Source organism: Choloepus didactylus, chromosome 2 (assembly GCF_015220235.1).
Source record: "Choloepus didactylus isolate mChoDid1 chromosome 2, mChoDid1.pri, whole genome shotgun sequence".
In the NCBI taxonomy this organism is placed as follows: Eukaryota; Metazoa; Chordata; class Mammalia; order Pilosa; family Megalonychidae; genus Choloepus; species Choloepus didactylus.
In genome coordinates, this window is record NC_051308.1 from 161,808,385 (window position 1) to 161,817,204 (window position 8,820).

At 39.4% G+C, this 8,820-nt stretch overlaps 1 pseudogene; it reads left to right on the forward strand.

The window, feature by feature from the left end:
- The first annotated feature begins 1,836 nt into the window (after positions 1-1,836).
- On the forward strand, positions 1,837-2,271 carry LOC119518763 (annotated as a pseudogene).
- The last annotated feature ends 6,549 nt before the right edge of the window (positions 2,272-8,820 follow it).

Consider the following 8,820-nt stretch of genomic DNA (forward strand, 5'->3'; position numbering starts at 1 on the left):
TCTCCCCAGCCCCTGGTAACCTGTAGTAATTTGCTTTCTGTCTCTATGAATTAGCTCATTCTAGGTAGTCCATATAAGTGAATCATATACTATTTCTCCTTTTGGGTCTGACTTACTTTACTCAACATGCTGTCTTCACAGGTCATTCACATTGTAGCATATATCAGAACTTCATTTTCTGTATAGCTGAATAATATTCCATAGTATGTATGTTCCATATTTTGTTTATCCATTCATCAGTTGGTGGACATTTGGATTGCTTCCACCTAATTTTCTCTATTGTAAATAATGTTGCTGTGAACATTGGTGTACAAATATTTATTCACGTTACTGTTTTTCAGTTCTTTGGTGTATATACCAAGAAGTGGAATCGCCAGATCATACAGCAATTCTATGTCTAACTTTCTGAGGAATTGTTGAACTGTTTTCCACAGTGGCTGCACCATTATACATCCGCACAACAATGTACAAGTGTTCCTATTTCTTCAGGTCCTTGCTAACACTGTTGTTGTGGATTGTCTTTTACTATAGCCATCCTAGTGGGTATGACTCAGTACTCATTGACATTTCAATTTGCATTTCCTTGAGGGCTGATGATGTTGCATATCCTTTCTTCTGCTTATTGGCATTTGTGTATCTTCCTTGGAGAAATGTTTGTTCAAGTTCTTTGCTAATTTTTAAATTGAGTTGTTTATCTTTTGGTCCTTGAGTCTGTGAATCTCTTATAATGATACTTATCTTTAGATGTAGGGACCACCCAGATAATCCAAGATGATCTCATCTTGAGATGCTTAACTTAATTATATCTGCAAAGACCCTTTTTACCAAATAAGATCACATTCACAGGTTCTGGGGGTTGGGATGTAGACATATCCTTTGGAGAGTGTCACCATTAAACCCCCTATTTTCACCATCAAGCCCACTCCTCACATGCTCATCACCATTCAATGGTTATTCTGTACTGTTACTGCTGAGTCACTGATCCCATTGCAAAGTCCCAATCACAGTGCCCATGTCCCTGGGAAGAAAAAGCTCCAGCAAAGTTACCCCTGGATTATGTTTGTCACAGTCTTGGTGAGGAAGGCCGGTGTCAGACTGCTGATGTTCTGGGATTTTTCACAGACCTAAAATAGGGAAATCAAAAGAGAGCAAGTTCAACATTTTTCACTTGTGTAGTTTACCACTGGAATATTCCACTGTGAGGAAGGCATATGTAAGATGGAGATCCAGAGTAAGGCTGGTCCTATCTGCCCATGCCACAACTACCAAAGATTTTGCCCTTCATCTCTTTTCTCCTCGGTACTGAGCTAATCCTAGCCAAGGCAGGCAACTCAGTGGGCTCCTTAGCACCAGAATTAGTCTTACTGCTCTAAATGGAGTTTTAGCATGCCTGAGGTAAGTACCATGTCTCACTGACCTGCAACATTGCCCTAAACCCTGTAGACACAACATCTATCTCATCCACAGTCAACTTAAGCTTAGGATTTCAGGAAAAAATTTAGATAGAGCCCCAATTCTTACGAGATATATCATATTGCATTAGTTTCCTGTTGCAGCTGTAACAAATTATCACAAACTGAATGGCTTAAAGCAAACACTTATTTGGTTTACAATTTTGGAGGTCTGAAGTCTAAAATGGGTCGGCAGGGTTGCATTCCTTCTGGGGGTTCCTTCCCTCTTCTAGCGTCTACAGGCTGCTGGCATTCCTGAGCTCGTGGTCCTGCATCACATGGTCACATTTCCTGTGTTCCCCTGTCACATGGCCTTCCCTGACTCTCCTGCATCCCTCTTATAAGAACCCTCGTGACCAACGAGGGCTCCGGTGGGCGCGCGGGAATGAGCGGCTCCCTGGGCGGAATGGCCAGAGGCCCTGCTTCGCTGGGGACGCGGCGCTGGCGACGGCGGCTGCCTGCTGGGCCCAGGCATGCGAGCGGCGGGCTCGGGCGCAGGTGGCGGCAGCAGCTCGGCGGAGCAACTAGACGCGCTGGTGAGGAAGGACAAGGTGGTGATCTTCCTCAAGGGCATGCAGGAGCAGCCCCATGTGGCTTCAGCAACGCCGTGGTGCAAATCGTGCGGCTGCCCGGTGTCCGCAACTACGCGGCCTACAACGTGCTGGACGAGCTCGAGCTCCGGTGTACCTCAACGGTGAGTTTGTGGGTGGCTGTGACTTTCTTCTGCAGATGCACCAGAACGGGGACCTCGTAGAAGAACTGAAAGAGCTGGGGATCTGCTCCTTCCTTTTTTAAATGAAAAGACCAGGACTCAAAGTGAGGGTGGCACCGGTCCTCTCTGAGCCGAACGCTCCGCTCTCAGGAGAAGAAGTTTTTAGTGTCAAAGTCCCACTGCCAGAAAAGCCTTATCACTTTTGGGTTTTATTATTTAGAGAACAACTGCTTGCACTAATTCGACAGGTCTGTGAGCAGGTGAGTGATTTTAGTTTGTCTGGTATTTGGGCTAAAGAATATTCTATAGTGTATTATAACCACTGCACTGTAATAATTCAATGTTGTAATATGATATTGCTGTAAACAAAATTTGTTCTTATATTGTCATTTACTCTTTGCCTGATTCAGGATTAAAACTTGGAGCTTTGGCTATGAGATTGCTGTAAGATTGTAGGAAAAAATAGATGTAAAAGTGCTGGAGAAAACATGGAGAGAGGGATGTACCTATTTACTGTTGATAAGGAGTCAGAATGGTGTAACCTTTCTGGAGGTCACTGTGGTGGCTCCACAAGAAGCTAAGTATGTGGGGGCCATAAAGCCCTACAACCTCATTTTGGGGTATGTATTTGGAAGATCCGAGAGCAGAGACATGAATGGACACTTGCACACTGTGTTTATGGAGGCAATATTCATGATTTGTGATGGGTGGAGGTGGCCTAAGGGTACACTGACTCAAGAACAGAATGGTGAACTGTGGTGTATGCATGCAATGGAATATTGAGCAACCAGGAGAAGGAGTGAAGCTGTGAGACATGCAACAAGGTGAAGGGATCCTGTAGACAGCATGTTGAGTGAAGTATTCCAGAAACCAAGGCAAACACTATGATGCCTCACCAATATGGACTAACTACAATGTGTAAACTCAGAATTGAATCTTAGAGCACAGCCTAACCAGGAAATGATTATTGTAATGTTCCCTAGATTGTAAGCTCTTACAGTAGTCAAATCTATTCCTGTATTGTAATAGCTGTCTCCAAACTCTGAGATGCTGATCCCTTAATGTATAACCTGATTGGTCTCTGGAACATTGGGTATCTGTGTTATACCTGAAACTCAGAGCTAGAGTTCAGCAGATATGAATATCAGTATTAACACATACAGCAACTGTTAAAAAAAAAAGAAAAAAAAAAAAAAAAAAAGCTGAAATAGACCCCAGACTTCAATTAGAGATATGAATAAAGCAGATCTGGTTAAGACTAGAGCAAATTGGGCCAAAGGGTAAAGGTTGAAACTGACTGTGTTCAAACTTTGACTTCCATGTGAAACCAAGGGAAGAGATGTTTATTTGGTGTAGGATCTATATTTTCTAAACAATATAACGTCTATGGTCAGTTTGTTCAAACACTGCAATTACATGGAACTTTGAATAGGAAGTGAGCTATGGTAGGTATGTATAGATTAGAATGAAATAGCAACACATCCTAAAGTAATTTGGGTGGAGAATAAAAATATATATTCGGGGGCCCCTTGAAGAGCTGGGGGAGAATGCAAAGGTGTTGGACTTCCTCACCTGGATTGTTGATGATGTTCTCACAAACATTGGGGACTGATGTCTTGATGTGCTGAGCCTTCTGTCTTGGGGCTGACCCCTATGAAGCTTGTTGCTGCAAGGAGAGACTAAATCTGCTTATAATTGTGCCTAAGAGTCTCCCCCTGTGCATAAGAATCTCCCCCTGAGTGCCTCTTTGTTGCTCAGATGTGGCCCTCTTTGTCTAACTAAGCCACTGTGGAGGGTGATCTCACTGCCCTGTCCCCTATGTGGGACCTGACTCCCAGGGTGTAAATCTCCTTGGCAATGCAGGATATGACTCCCGGCAATGAATCTGGACATGACATTGTGGGATTGAGAACATCTTCTTGACCAAAAGGGGGATGCAAAATGAAATGAAACAAAGCTTCAGTGGCTGAGTGATTTCAAACAGAGTCAAGAGGTCACTCTGGGGGACATTCTTACACACTATATAGATTACACTTTTTAGGTTTTAATATATTGGAATAGCTAGAAGTAAATACCTGAAACTACCAAACTCCAACCCAGTAGCCTTGACTCTTGAAGACAATTGTATAACAGTGTAGCCTTCAATGGATGGCAGTGTGATTGTGAAAACCTTGTGGATCCCACTCCCTTTATCCAGTATATGGATGGATGAGTAGAAAAATGGGGACAAAACCTAAATGAAAAATAGGGTGGGATGGGGGGGGGTGTTTTGGGTGTTCTTTTTTTATTGTTATTTTTTATTCTTATTCTGATTCTTTCTGGTGTAAGGAAAATGTTCAAAAATAGATTGGGGTGATGAATGCACAACTATAGGATGGTACTGTGAACAGTTGATTGTACACCATGGATGGTTTTATGGTATGTGAATATATCTTAATAAAACTTAATTAAAAAAAAAAATCGGAGCTTTTGAATCATCATCATTCATGGTTCCTCTGCAAGTGAGTCAGCCTTCAAAGATAGCTTACCTCCCCTCCCCAGTTTTGCAAATTTTTCTGTTAAGGAAATGATGGACAAGGAAGAAAATGTTATTACTGGGGTGATGTTTTCTAAAATAAACTGCCAACTGGGGGAGGGGAAGACATTGGGCCCAACTAGATAATCCAAGACAATCTCCCCTTACCAAGATTCTTAACTTTATTACATCTCCAAAGTTCCAGGTTTCAAATATTCACAGGTTTCGGGGTTAGAATAGCAACATCTCTTGAGAGCCCTTATTCTGCTTACCATATGTGGCCTTTGCCAATGGAAGAAGACTCAAAAGCATAGCCTCCACGAGGTTTTTGTTCAAAGTCAAATCCATACTTCTGAAGTTATTTCAAAAGATGCAAGTATTTATTTAGTTAGCCAAATGTAATTGTTTTTTTGTCAATACAGACCTTTCTTGTTAAAATTTAATTATTAGTACCTTTATGGGTTTTTTTCTTAACTTTTCTTTTTATTTCTCTTACCCAACTATTATTATTAACCCACATCCCTTACACCAGAAGTTTATAGCTAAGAGTGGAGAATAGGATTCTAAATTTTATTGCTATATTCATTCTATTCTGCCTTAAAATGATTTCTGTTCCTAACACCATGTTTCTCAACAGCAACATTGCAACATAGTGAGAGAGGTGAATAATGAGTAGAGAATTAATTGTCTCTGAGTTACAAGTTGGGCTCCCCCATTTAATGAGCTGTATGTTGATATGTAAGCTACCACTTCTCTCTGAGCCTTGGTTTCTTCATCTATATAGCAGCAATAGCAATAGCATTGTTGCAATAATATTAATAAATACATTGCTGTGAATATGAAACATCTAGCACAGCACCTGGCATAGAATAGAAAGTCAAAAAATTTCCTTCTTTCGCCATCATTGCACGCTTAAGGTAGGGACAAGCAACATTCAAGAGAGCCAATTCAAAGACAATCACGATGCCATATGTTCCACTCTGAGACGTACATTGTACATAAAAACATTGCATGGCAGGTTTGCTCCCAGTGTCAATATTGACCTACCATTATAAATCACTCTGGCATATATTCCTGGCTGTAGGTAGAGAGAAGGAATATAATATGAGAGGGCAGGATTTTAACTGACTTGACCATTCTTCCAACTTTATCTCATTCTACTCTGCAGCAAACATACTTCTTCATGTTTCCCTGAAATCTCCACAGGGAAAGAACTGATGTCTGTCCTGTTGGCCTCTGTCTCTCCAGCACCTGGTAGAATGTGGCATATACAAATCATTTGTAAATAATTGATAAATAAATTGAGTAAACTAATCGCCTTGATCCCTCTCATTTTCTCATGGGTCGTTTCCCTTTTGCTCTACTCTCCATTGCTGTTTTTCCTTTCTCTGAACTGTGGCTATAATTTAAGGAGCCGTCCAGTTCCTACTCAGGTCTTGCTCTTTTGGTGAGGTTTGCCTGACCATTCCATGATACCTGTTCTCAGCCACTTCTAAATTCCTCCAATATTTCTACTTACTTGGGACTTACACCTTGCACTCTATTCTTCACACCCATTTCATTTCTGTTAAATATTAATTGAAAGTCCCTCAAGGGTAGACAATCTAGTACTTCTATAATTAGTCAAAGCCTGACACATAGTAGGTACTTGATAAATGCTTCTCGAATTGGCCTTCCCTTATTCCAAGTAACACAGGCTGTACAAGAACCTTAAGAAATACATCCATGATTGTGATTATACTTACAACTAGATTGATCATTTTGATTGGACTGACAGAATTGTTCAGCAAAATTGCTTATTATTTTTAACAGTGTAGCTGATTGATAATATACTAAGTCTGGCTACACAACATTCAAATGCAATTCAAATATATTATTTGCAACCATTAAGTGGTATACAGCAGGGCCACCAAATATGTTGTTTGATTACTAATGGCATTCTCAGACAACATTTTTTACATTTTTTTTTGCCACAACTTTTGGGGTTCCTCATTGTCTTTTTCATAAAGTAATCACTCCAAGGTATGTGTAGGGGATGGATTGTTATAGCAAATGGCAAACTGTTAATAGGATAGAGCAAGGAACTTAATTATTCTCCCAATTTCCAAAGGCAATGATGTATCACATTAATACTTTTCCTTTGCTTCTCCTACACGCTAGTGGCTGAAAGTGAAATTGTTCCAGTCCCCTGTGTGTTTGCAAAGGTGTCATAAATTACCCCTGTGCACCTTTTCAATGGAAGAGCTGTTCTCTCATGATGCCACTTGCCTGCACAAACCATGGACAGAATGGCACAAGCTACAAAAACACAGGAGACGCTGTTACTCCAAACTTATTCTAGGAGTCACTTTAAAATTTGGGGGATATTTCCTGAATGATTTCTAAAATCTTCAAGGCTGATGTTTGTTACTATTCAAATCTAATGGTGTGATATTTTCTCTTAGCATAGTCAATCAATTTTAGTAGCATTCTCAAAATCTCAGAAATTCTAAAAATAATGTACCTGAAACTTTACAATACTGCGATTGGATAAATCAACGTATCAACTTCAAAGAATGCAAATCCCTGATGCTTTTGCTAATGGGGTGTGAGTAGAGCCACTGCTTCTGAATCACTCACAGCTCACTGTAGATAAGGTATAATCAATTGAACTGATGATTCTCAGTGTATGAAAGAATTCTCCCAAGTGCTTAGGATATCAGACTATGTGACCTTAAGCAAAATAACTCTGAGCCTAACTTGTACAACTCTCAAGTAGAATCCTCTAATTAGAGATGTTCTGAGAATTACTAGCTAAAATAGGTAAAGCAGTAGAAATTTGTAGAAATGAAACTTGCCCCTAAATTTAAAATGTTATGAGTAATAATGTTGAGTATTAAAGGTGAGTTAAAATGCATAATATTTTTGTATGAGAACAGAGAACGAAGGAGGAAATAAAAAAAGGAGAAAGGGGTGGGTAGGAAGAAAGGGAAAGAGATCTAAATGTTTAAGTCAAGTTAATTCTGGGTATTGAGACTTTTCTTTTTTTGTTATCTCTGCTTATTTTCTTATATAATTGTATATGGCTCACAAGCAAAATATTGTATTTTATGAAAAAAATGTATTGAAATTTAAATGTTCATGGTGTCAGAATTTGCATCATGTTTTTTGGTCAGATTCTCAAGATTTCCCTTTATTTCTTTTCTTAAAAAATAGCTATTGATAATTTTAATTTTTTTAAATGAAAAAATGATTGGAAAATAAATCTGCATTTTGCTTTTCCACAGTATTTTATTTTATTAGTCTCTCCAGACACATTGACCTTATATATCTGATATGAATTGATAGTTAGCTGTTCTTTGAAAGAATTCCTTCTTTTTAGGAAGATTTAGCTCCTTATGGCTATTGTGGTGGCTTGGAGTTATATACCCCAGAAAAATATGTTCTTAAACTTAATCCATTCCTGTGAGTGTGAACACATTGTAAGTAAGATCACTTAAAGTGCACTTCGGTTATGGTGTGGCCCAAATGACTCAGGTTTGTCTTTCATACAGGATTTCTGGAGTCTATTATAAACACAGATAACATCCCAGAAGATGCAGAAAGAAGCTGAAAGTCAACAGAACCTGAAAGAGAAGGGGAAGATCAGGAGAGGCTGCCATGTGCATTGCCATGTGACAGAGGAGCCAAGGACCAAGGATCACTAGCAGCCAGCCCCAGAATACTAGACTTCAGGAAGAAAGTATCACCTTGATGACACCTTTATTTGGACTTCTCCTAGCTTCAAAAACATGAACCAGTAAATTCCCATTGTTTAAGCCAATACATTGCATGGTATTTGCTTTTGCAACAAGGAAACTAAGACAAATAGCGCAAGTCCAGATATTGAGCAAAAATTGAAATGCCAGTAAAACATTGTGGGCGTTTTATTGTCTATTTATTGCTAATTACATTACTGGAAAAAATTAATGGTGACTTATGAATTAAAATAGTCTAAAAGAAAGGGAACTAGATATGTTGGTAATGGGAAATTGGGCTTCTATTCTCAGATCCTCCAGCTCTACCACCTTGCCCTGACTGGCCTTGGGTATGTACTCAGGAATCTATTAAAAAAAAAAAAAAAAAAAAGATAATAAATGATCAAAAGTCCCATGCACATTTAA